We start from the raw sequence: 12,608 nt of genomic DNA on the forward strand, positions 1-12,608 counted from the left end.
CCCCTGTGAACAAAGGCCAGTACGCTACACATTTAGCCATGGAGCTGGACTGCAAAGTATAAAGACGTATCTTTAAGCAAGGACATGTTTGAATTAGATTCCGATTAATTGAACATACCGTAACTTATGTTCCGTCCTCTTAGAAAATTTATACAGAGCGCGCTCTTGTCCGCGTCTCTATTGAGTGTCCAGAATGCATCTGGTTTCCGGCAAGAAAAAGAGACAGGCTCGAACAAGACAACATGTCGGCGAGACATGCATTCACGGCCACATGGCCTCCAACTTAATCAATAGCCATCCAGGCATTTCAGTTTATTGTTTAACGTGTAAATAGTTTCTATGTATTTTGTTAATCATGTACAATTGTAATAAAAGTTTCATTACGTGTAATATTGGTGAATGACTTGGCCCTATGGTCTTATCATGTGCTTAACCAAACTACAGTCCACTACCAGAATAATCATCGCTGTTTAGTAATACAACATGTGTGCTACAGCATTCAATTCGTCACCAAACATTTTGGTCCATTTCCGGGCCCGATATTACACGGCAAAAGTGAAACGCGTGTGAAATATCCGCAGGATTGGAAACATACAATGCAACGTGGGACTCTTCAGTTTACAAGGTCAGATTCCCTTTAATTACCTTTTCCTTGCATTATTTACATTTGTGTGAGCCAGTGCTTTACGATGGACGAGAACGAAATCGCAAAGCTGATCAAGCAACGGGGTTATCTGAAAGGTAGAATCACAAAAATCAAAACTTTCGTCGAAAAGTACGACACTACTCAAAACCTAGCAGACATTAGGGTTAGATATGATGCACTTATTGATTTAGAAAGCAAATACGATTTAGTTCAATCGCAGCTTGAGGTGGAGGATAGTAAACGAGATCATGGGGTAGATAGAGATGAAGTAGATGACATTGTGTACAGTTTGAAGGCAAAAATGCAGGTATTATTGTCGCCAGACCAACACGAAAATGCCGGTAGTATCAGAAGTAACACTTCCAATTCGTCGCATGAAAATATCAACATCAAATTACCCGCGATTAAACTACCCATGTTTAGTGGTAACTATGAAGATTGGATGTCGTTTGAAGATAATTTCAAACTATTGGTGCATGAAAATTCCAGTCTAGCAACCATTCAGAAATTTCACTATTTACTAGGAGCAGTTCAAGGTTCAGCTAAAGCATTAATTCAGAACCTTCCAACTACTGAAACAAACTATACGGTAGCTTGGAACCTATTATGTGATCGGTTTCAAAACAAGAGACTGATAGCAGCAAAGCATGTTAGAGAAATCTTAAACATTGCAACAGTGGAGAATGAAACCGCTGAAGACCTCAGGCAGTTCATCGGCACATTCTCAAGCAACTTACAAGCACTTAAAGCATTGAAATTAGATACTCCTCTCGAAGAAGTAATATTATCACAACATATTGTTGATCATCTTGATTATGAAACCAGGAGGGGCTGGGAACTAGAAGCAAACGCCAACAAAAATTCCTCCCTCAAACAATTAACATCTTACATTGAACATCGCTGCCAAGTCCTTGAAAGCATGCAAACATCTGTCAGTCAAGGCAAAGTGCGCGGTAGTAAAGAAAGCTCACACAAGAAAAAACCGTCGTCCTATACACATGTTGCATGCATTAACAATCAGTGCTCTTATTGTAAACAAGGTCATACACCAGGACTTTTTGCATGTGAAGCATTTCTCAAGTTAACAGTGTCAAATCGCATTCAATATGCTCGTGACAACAAACTCTGTTTAAATTGTCTTAGAGCATCACATAAAACGTCAGAGTGTACATCCAGTCACTGTCGCAAATGCAACAAGGCCCACAACACATTACTCCATCTTGAAAATCCCAAGTCTAGTACAACTAACGAAACTACTTCGAACAACAAGGTGGTATTTGCCAGCGTTCACACAACCACCAAGAATGAACATCCATGTACTCGAAACAAACCATATGTGTTGTTATCCACAGTTATTGTCAAAATCAAGGATCACAGTGGTAAATTTCGCAAGGTTCGAGGACTCTTGGACAGCGGCAGTCAGACTCATCTCATTACTACAGACACTGTCAGCAGACTAAATTTAAAATGTAAAGAAGACACCACTTCTATTGTAGGCATTAACAATTCTTCATCAACTCTGAAACACAGTGTGGATATTCACGTCCAGTCCACAACATCAGATTTTAACACTAACATAAATTGTTTAGTGGTTCCTGCCATCACAGGAGAAATGCCTTCCATGGAGTTAGACTACAAATCGTGGAACCTACCTAATGACATCACACTAGCAGATCCTAAATTCTACAGTCCAGGCAAGGTAGATTTAATCATTGGTGCAGAGATGTTCTTTAACATTTTAAAGACAGATGGGAAAAAACGTGCAGGTGATTACCCGGTATTGCAGGACACTCATCTGGGTTGGATAATTTCTGGTAAATGCCCTCAGTCAAACAGCCATCCTGCATGCAACACAGTCACTTCTCTCTTTGTCAAAAAGGAAGATCAACTCGACACGCAACTTCGTAAATTTTGGGAAATAGAAGAATTGCACACTAAACCCAAAACTCAGGATGAACAACAGTGTTTACAGCACTTCAAGGAAAACACCACACGCACTCCTGAAGGAAGATTCGTTGTCAGGTTACCTCGTAAGGAAACTCGATCACCCTTGGGCAATTCTCGTGATATGGCAACACAGCGATTTCAACAACTGGAAGCAAAATTCAAGAAAAATCCAGTATTGCATGAACAGTATGCAAACTTCATGTCCGAGTATGAACAGTTATCTCACATGAGGGAGGTAGGCCTACATGCAACAAATGATTCTGAACATTATTACTTGCCACACCACGCAGTATTTAAACAAAGCACAACTACATCAGTCAGAGTAGTTTTTGACGCATCAGCCAAAACTACTACTGGAGTGTCGCTTAATGATACATTGTTAGTAGGGCCTACTATACAACAAGACCTTTATTCCATTGTGTTGAGATTCAGGACACACAACATTGCATTTACGGGAGACATCACGAAAATGTACAGACAAGTTCGGGTTCATGAAAATGACACGCAGTTGCAAAGAATTATTTGGAGGGAATCGCCACAAACAGCTATCAAGACTTACGAACTATTGACTGTCACGTATGGTACAGCTTCAGCTCCATATTTGGCAACACAGTGCCTCAAACAATTGGCAGAAGATGAAGCAACTTCATTTCCACTGGCATCAACGGTTTTACAAAGGGATTTTTATGTTGACGATGCCCTGTGTGGTGCGTCCAACATCGCTGAAGCATTAAAATTGCAAAGTGAACTCATAGCCTTACTCAATAAAGGTGGTTTTCCCATCAGGAAATGGTGCTCAAATCATCAAGCTATACTTGCCGCTGTTCCACCTGAAGACAGAGAAATTAATTTACCTTTCCAGTTTGATAATGATGACACCATACAAGCTTTAGGATTATCATGGCATCCTACGTCAGACAAATTCTTAGTGGCAAACAGAATCAAACACATTCCAGGGAACAGTAACATTACTAAACGCACCACTACGTCAGTTGTAGCATCTATATTTGACCCATTAGGATTGATCAGTCCATTAGTGATACTATACAAGATATTTTTGCAGGACTTATGGTTACATCAACTTCACTGGGACGACCCACTGCCAGATCCATTAGCATCAGACTGGGCAAAATTACAAATGCAGCTAGCACACATTGACAATATACAAGTAGAACGCCACGTATTAATTGAGGGTGACTTGGCAAATATTCAAGTTCATGGATTTTCAGACGCTTCCGAGCGAGCTTATGGCGCATGCATCTATCTTCGGTCAGTGAATCAGGAGGGTGAAGTATCAGTCAAACTGCTATGCTCTAAATCGCGCGTAGCTCCGGTTAAACGAGTCACTCTTCCTCGTCTAGAACTTCTCGGTGCAGCATTATTAGCTCAGTTGGTACACAAAACCATGCCAGTCTTAAACTTGGCCATTAATGAAACACATTTATGGACAGACTCCACTATCGTACTGTCATGGTTAGCATCACCAGCATCACGTTGGAAGACCTTTGTAGCAAATAGGGTAGCTCACATTCAACAGTCAACGAACACTAGTGACTGGCATCATGTACCATCACAAGATAATCCAGCGGACTTGATTTCTCGAGGCGTCAGACCAGCAGATCTGCAAAACTCAACCATTTGGTGGTCAGGACCCGCCTGGTTGTCCACTTCTGAGTTAAATTGGCCACAGAACAACAATGTTGAGGATTCGCTCGCCATAGCAGAGCAGCGACAATCATCCACACTATTAGTAGTGACACAAGCTGAAACTATTATTGAGAAATTCTCATCATTAATAAGACTGCAACGAGTAATAGCTTATTGTTACAGATTTTTGCATAACACTAAGCATGCCAGGGACAAGAAAATTGGGCCTTTAAATGTTGAAGAATTGGAACATTCATTAGAAGTCTGCATTCGTATTGCACAAAATGCAGCCTTCTCAGAAGAGATTGGAGACCTGAAAAACGGAGGCGTAGTCTCTAAGAAGAGCCAGATAAGGAACCTATGTCCCTTCTTACACAACAATATTCTAAGGGTCGGAGGCAGGTTGAAGAATGCATCGATTCCGTTTTCATCCAAACATCCAATACTGTTACCATCAAAACATCACCTGACGACTCTAATTGTCAAACATGAACACTTACAACAAGCTCATGCAGGACCAGAATTGTTGTTAGCAACCCTTCGTCAACGTTATTGGATTCTGAATGGCAGAAATGTAGCCAGACAGCAAGTGCACAAATGCGTAACATGTTACAAATTGAAAGGCGTAACTAGTCATCAACTCATGGCTGACTATCCTGAGCATAGAGTTCAACCAGCACGTCCATTCAGTGTTTGTGGCATTGATTATGGAGGTCCTATTCTACTTCGCCCATTTAACAAGAGGAGCAATGTCCGTATCAAGGCATACATCGCACTATTTGTTTGCTTCACGACAAAGGCTGTACATTTGGAAGTAGTCAGCAGTCTTACTACAGATGCCTTCTTAGCCGCACTTCGCCGTTTCATAGCCAGAAGAGGAAAGCCCGCAGATATCTACAGTGACAATGCTACTACGTTTATTGGAGCCGATAGAGAATTAAAAGATCTTCACCAATTCATAGCATCACCGCAGCATCAAGAGGAAGTTGTAAGCAATCTGGCAAACAAGGGTATCAACTGGCATTACATTCCACCTCGTTCACCCCATTTTGGAGGATTATGGGAAGCTGGCATCAAGTCAGTTAAATATCATTTGCATCGAGTTGTTGGAAACTCATCATTAACATTTGAAGAGCTTAGTACTGTGCTCACACAAATTGAAGCCTGTTTAAATTCACGTCCACTTACAGTCCTATCCTCAGATCCGACTGACCCTCAACCCTTGACTCCAGGTCATTTTCTTACTGGAAGCAGTTTGAATTCCATTCCTGAATCCAATCTGACACTTGTACCCAGCAATAAACTTTCAGCATGGAAACGGTTGCAGCAAATGGTGCAACACTTTTGGACCAGATGGCATAAGGAATACTTAACCCAACTACAAAACAGGCCAAAGTGGGCCTCCCAGCAACCTTGTATACAACTTGGAGCAGTGGTGGTTATCAAGGAGGACAATTTACCCCCACTTCAGTGGAGACTAGGTGTGGTTGAGGAACTTCACCCAGGTCTCGATGGACTTGTGCGAGCAGTCACCATAAAAACTGCTCATGGAATTTTCAAGAGACCAATAGTGAAGTTGTGTCCCCTTCCCATCGAGTAGTGTTTTCTTTTAAATGATAATATGATTCCTTACAGTGTCAGTTAGTTGATTGGTGTATAAAGTTGTATTTGTAGTTATATTGTACAGTCATTTAACAAAATGAACAATTCAAAAACTCTCATTGTGCAGCTGTGAACAAAACAAACAATGCATCAGCCTGCACACCAGTGTACAGTTCTGTTTCATTTTATCTATGTTAATTAGTGATTGACGTTCATTTAAGTGCAACATTTATTATTATGTATTTGTATTCTGATGACATTTTATGTTAGTGTTATTTTCATTGAAACTGTATTTTGTCTTGATTGAATGCAATCAACAGAGGGGAGAATGTTCCGTCCTCTTAGAAAATTTATACAGAGCGCGCTCTTGTCCGCGTCTCTATTGAGTGTCCAGAATGCATCTGGTTTCCGGCAAGAAAAAGAGACAGGCTCGAACAAGACAACATGTCGGCGAGACATGCATTCACGGCCACATGGCCTCCAACTTAATCAATAGCCATCCAGGCATTTCAGTTTATTGTTTAACGTGTAAATAGTTTCTATGTATTTTGTTAATCATGTACAATTGTAATAAAAGTTTCATTACGTGTAATATTGGTGAATGACTTGGCCCTATGGTCTTATCATGTGCTTAACCAAACTACAGTCCACTACCAGAATAATCATCGCTGTTTAGTAATACAACATGTGTGCTACAGCATTCAATTCGTCACCAAACAACTTACGAAACTGATGTTACGCTCTGAATTTCCTAGTGTGCTAGTTTAAGTAAATGAAATAGAAGTGGACTTGTATAATGTGTTTCCTGTCATTTAAATTTCAGGTTATGTAGCTTTAAAGCTAGCTAGCGAACTTAATTGCAGATACTGTATCTCGAATATATCAAATGAAACAGTGGAAAATGAAATGTTTTATAGCTTAAACAGAGTGGGTTATCTGTCCTGTCAGAATTGCTCTTAAAGGTGTGTACAAGTGTATATAAGGTAATGCAGATTTTAATCTCTGAGGAATATGAAGTAGCATTCCTTCGGAGTAAGGATCTGAAGTGTGTATCGATTCAGCTTGCAAATCAAAGTGTAAGTGATACAAGGTTGTGCTGCTCAAATTGTGAAAAAAAATTCTATATGAACTTCTCCGTCTATCTTTGCCCAATTTTGCAAATATTTTAAACAATAATTACACAAAACATCTTATTGATGTTGATGCTATGGTGAAGAGTTCTGGCAAGAAAATAAAAGTGATGACTTTGGGGGTGATTATGTTGCATTTAAAATTGAATGGTCACAAGCGAGACAGCGTGCAGTGCGGACGTGCTAGCGGAAGTGTGGAAGGAGCGATGGGAATAACAATACAACAATACAGGTTAAGAATAGGGCGCTAGAATGGTGCAAGATGGAATTGGAAGAAAGCTGGAGCAGATAGAGGAAGAGAGAAAAGCAGCTATAAAGGGCTGCTAGAAATTATATTGTGTGCAATAATGGTAGCGACGTCGCTGGTGGTAGAAGTGAAAAAGAACCTGGACCCAAATACGGGACCATTCGAATAGGAGGGATTAGAAGTAATCAACAAAGTGGTAAAGGAAGCGAGCAAAGGAAATGAAATCAAAGAACTGTTGCAAGAACACCGATCAAACCAATTGAGGGAGATGAAGGACTTTATTTAAGAAGAGATTGGTGGGTTAAATGACAAGTTAGCGGACTTGGAAGTGGAAGTAAGGAGTTTAAGAGAGAAGGTGGTTGCATTGGAAGAAGAACTGACAGCAATGAAGAGAGAAGCAAGGCTGGCGTGCAGGAAGCATCAAGAAAGAATGTGTTTAAATATAGTGTATTTGAAGAGGGAAAGGAACCGAAAGTGGAGTTAGTGTTGAAAGTGGTGGACATAATTTCAAATAAAATGAAGATGAACTTTCCAGAAGTGGATATTGACGACATATACCTAGTGGGGAAGAATAAGAGGAACAGACCTTTGAAAATGAGACTGATATCAACCCTGATGGCTGATATAATTCTAAGGAATGGTGGGAATTTGAAAGGATTCAATATATAGGTCTACTTGAAAGCCAAAACAGGAAAATAGGAGAGGAAACCAATGGAAATTTTAAAGACACACGCATGGAAGGCAAGAGTGTAGGGATTGCGAGTCAGGATAGTAGGGAGGTGTTTGGTGACATCAGGCAGGAAGTGTACCCGATCGTGGGTACCGAAGGAACTGCAGATGATGGAAATAATCACGGAGTGCGAGAGCAAGACGTCACCGGCGGAGAGAGGAAGGATAGGAATGTCAGCAGCGTCAGCAAACAGATGGTTGGGAATGTAGGGACCTTGCTGACCTAAAACAGCGTAGAGGTGAATGAATCAAGAAATATGACACGAGTGGAGCAGAATGAAATGTATGCGGGAGGAGAAGGGGAGGGTGAAGGAAATAGGAAGCAGGGTAATGATTCAACCTCACCGAGTAAAGGGAATACAGAAAGTAAAATGGAGAGAAGACAGGCGCTAAATAAGGGAAGTTCGATAATTTTGAAAGATTTATGGGGAGGGAAAAAGTGTTCTGGCACGGAGAAAGGAAGGGAGGAGGATGATAAGAAAGGGAAAGAAGAGGAGAAGAATGGCGAAAACTTGCAAGGAAGAGTGACAAGAAGTAGGGGTAGAAGTGGAGAAACGCAGAAGCAGAGAGGGGTTTAAATATTGAGCTAGGGAACAAAATATTGTGGAATTAGTAAAGGATTTTGAGAGAATTGCTATAGTGGAGACGTGGTCAGGGAAAGGAGTAGAAATTGAATGGGACCGGTATAGAGTAGTTAACGTGGTAAGGGAAAAATGGAGAAGATGGGAAGAAACCCAGGGGGCATAGCAGTTTTAATAAGAAATGAGGTAGCAGGGAGTATAGAGAAGATACAGTGTAAGGTAGAGGGGGTAGTGTGGTTTAGAATTAAAATGGGAAGAGATGCACAGGAAGAAATTTGTCTGGCCCTATTATATAATCATCCGAAAGATTCAGTTTATGCAAATAATTTATCGAGGAATTGATTGAAGTATTAAACACGATTAAGGGTTTATATATCGAGGATGGAGTGATTTTAATGGGGGATTGGAATGAAAGAGTGAGTAACAGCGTACCCTATTATGGTAGAGAGGAAACCGAAGTGAGAAGGTATCGAAGGAGTAAAGATAATGGTAAAATAGGTATGGAATAAGGCTGTAAGAGTTAAATGCTATAGAAAATGTATGTATCTTAACCGGGTGGATGAAGGGAGATACTAAGGAGGAACAGACGTACATCAAATCGAATGAAGGGAGTGTAGTAGTTACAGTAGTAAGCTCGGGGGTAGCGTTAAGGAGAATGGTAAGTTTCGACGTCTTTGAATGTGGGGCAACAGAACACATACCCATTAAGATAAAACTAAAATATTAGGATGATGAAGAGATGAGAGAGGTGGGAAAAGGGAGGGAAGGGTATACGAATGAGGGATGGAACTATATCTGAACGATACTACGAGAGAGAAACTGATATTGAAGCTGAAAGGGATGGGAGATATCTTAAGGGTAGAAAGGGCGTTGGATTGAAATGACATGTATAAGGTGCTAAAATTAATAGAACTCCCAGTATGGAGTGTGGGAAAGAAAGTGAAGAAAAGAGAAGGAAAAAATAATAACACAATCACTGGGTGGTTTGATGAAGAATGTAGGAGGAAACGAGAGGTTGTGATGGGAGAGCAAGCGGAGGTTAAGAAAAGAGGGAAACAAGAGAAGAGGGAGGAATATTGTAAATTAAGAATAGAATACAAGGAGCTATTGAACGAGAAGAAAATGGGTTGAAAGAGGCGGAAGCAGGAAGAATTAACGGATATTGTAAAGAAAAGGGATTCGTTTGGGAATCTATAAATAAGATAATGAGCGAGACCAATGGGGAAGAAGGCAATATGGGTGAAAATGAATCGGTAGGATACTTCAAAGGTATTTTTGGAGGAGGACGAAATTGGTATGGAGAAATAGGCAAGACATATATCGTCTTGCCCATATATCGTAAGAGGGTGTTAAGAAAGGCAAGAACAAATGCAGCAGGTGGTGTGAACGGTATTACGAACAGTGTATGGAGGGAAGCGGGGGCCAATGATCCGATGTTGAAGGTGATGGTTAAATTTTTAACAGGTTGTTTGAAACAGCGAAATTTCCTAATGAGTGGAGAAAGAATAAGAAAAAAGGGGCTGGAAGCTCTCTGTCGAAGTTGTATGCAGGGATCTTAGCGGATAGGATTAAAATTGGGCAGAGCAGTATGGGAGGACATCGGAGTTTCAGAATGGGTTTAGGAAAGGAAGGAACACGGTGGATAAAGTGTGGATTTTGGATACTTTGATCACGAAGTTTGTGAGGATAACAGGGATGAGATTATATTTATTGCAGCGATTGATTTAGGAAAAGGCATTTGACGCAGTGAGTCGTGAGGCTCTATTTACGAGATTAAGAGAGATAGGACTGTCGAAGAAAATGAGAGCGGCAATAGAAGCAATATATGAGAAGTAACGATTAAATTACAGGGGAGAAGGATGTGTAAGCGTATTGAGTCAAAGAAGGGGGTGAGATAAGGATGTAAGCTATCACCGATATTATTTTTATTGTTTGTAAATAATATTTTAGAGGCATGGAGTAGAGAGGTGGCAATGTTGTTGGAAAGGGAAGTGGGAAGTACCGGGCCTGCTATTTGCAGATGATCTATTGATTTTGGCATTAACAACAAGAGGGTTGCAAAGAGGGTTAGACGAAGTAGTTGAATATACTAGAAAATGGTCGCTCAGAGTAAATGAAGGAAGCCGCATATAATAGTACGTAGGAAAAGAAGAGCCAGTAAAGAAAGGAAAGTCTGTAAGGTAGAACAGGAAGAAATCAGACCAGGGAAAAAATAGAGTATTTAGGTGTAATAATTAATAATATGGGATCATGGAAAGGACAATGTTGGAGGACCAAGTTAAAGGAAGGGGTGCACTGGCAGTTGTAGGGGTATTAGAACACAAGTTCCCTGGTATAAGGTATAAAATCAAGAATCAATCAATCAATACTGATCTGCATTTAGGGCAGTCGCCCAGGTGGCAGATTCCTTATCTGTTGCTTTCCTAGCCTTTTCCTAAATGATTTCAAAGAAATTGGAAAATTATTGAACATCTCCCTTGGTAAGTTATTCCAATCCCTAACTCCCCTTCCTATAAATGAATATTTGACGGTTTGTCCTCTTGAATTCCAACTTTATCTTCATATTGTGATCTTTCCTACTTTTATAAACGCCATTCAAACTGATTCGTCTACTGTCATTCCACGCCATATCTCCGCCGACAGCTCGGAACATACCACTTAGTCGAGCAGCTCTTCTTCTTTCTCTCAATTCCTCCCAACCCAAATATTGCAACATTTTTGTAACGCTACTCTTTTGTCGGAAATCACCCAGAACAAATCGAGCTGTGGATTTTCTTCAGTTCTTGAATCAGGTAATCCTGGTGAGGGTACCATACACTGAAACCATACTCTAGTTGGGGTCTTACCAGAGACTTATATGCACTCTCTTTACATCCTTACTACAACCCCTAAACACCCTCATAACCATGTGCAGAGATCTGTACCCTTTATTTTCAATCTTATTTATGTGATTACCCCAATGAAGGTCTTTCCTTTTATTAACACCTAGTGCGCCGTTCCCGCGTCCAGGCATGGACACAAGAGATCCTGACTAGCTCTAAATTCAATTGGTCCGATGACTAAGTTTTATGGGTGTGAGTTCCGTAATAGAAAAACGTCCAGGTCGATTAATGGTAGATTCTAACTAACGTTGAAAGACGTCTCTTACCCGTAACTAGTTAGATACCATACTCTTACTAGCTATTAGAGAATTTGTCGTCAACTGAAACTACTATAGTCTTACGACTAATACTTATTCTAGGAACACATAGAAAGAATGTTGAGGTTTCACTATCCCATATTTATTCAAATATTAAATCAGACATTTAATAAAAATTATCTCAAATTTTACTAATGAATACTTCTTGAAGTGAGTGACTCATTGTCATTCCTACAGTCTATATCCGTCATCAATATTTCAGAAAAATTACGTCTTCCGAATTCATCATAAATAAATGCCTCCTCGGATTACATTATTTCACTTCATAAGTCCACTGATCTCTCAAAATCATATAATATTAGAATAAATATTACGTAACATTTGAGAACTATTGAGAAACATGTGTTTTCATCCGTATGAAACTCACTTACGAAGTTGGGCGATAACGAATTAAATTAATGTGAATGAAATTAATTATATTTACATGAGCCGTACTGGCAAGAAAATAAACATTAAAATCAAGAATAATAAGAGTATAAGATGCATCCGTTAAGAAGAAAAATAAAAATTGTATCAATTACTATTTACAATATCTCTGTCTATACTCTATTAAGAAATAAAGAACGCTTGTGGAATCGTCGAGTTAATGTTCAGTTAAGAATTGGAGTTCAAGTTGTCTGAATATCAGCTATTCTTGGAATAAATATGAAATTCTGTTCGTTACCACCTATTCCTTACTCTTTAAACTGACATATTATTTAATTTTCACTAACTGTCTGTCTCGATGCAGGTTTAAAATTCACAATAAAAATTATCACAAAATTTCCTTGATTTTGAATTGACAAGTACTCTCTTGTATGTTTCACAGTTTAAATATTCACTTTCACATGCTTAATTGCTTCTTAGTTACTCATATTCCCCGGTGTCACACCATAAGCTA

Source organism: Anabrus simplex, chromosome 1 (genome assembly GCF_040414725.1).
Source record: "Anabrus simplex isolate iqAnaSimp1 chromosome 1, ASM4041472v1, whole genome shotgun sequence".
NCBI classification, from domain to species: domain Eukaryota; kingdom Metazoa; phylum Arthropoda; class Insecta; order Orthoptera; family Tettigoniidae; genus Anabrus; species Anabrus simplex.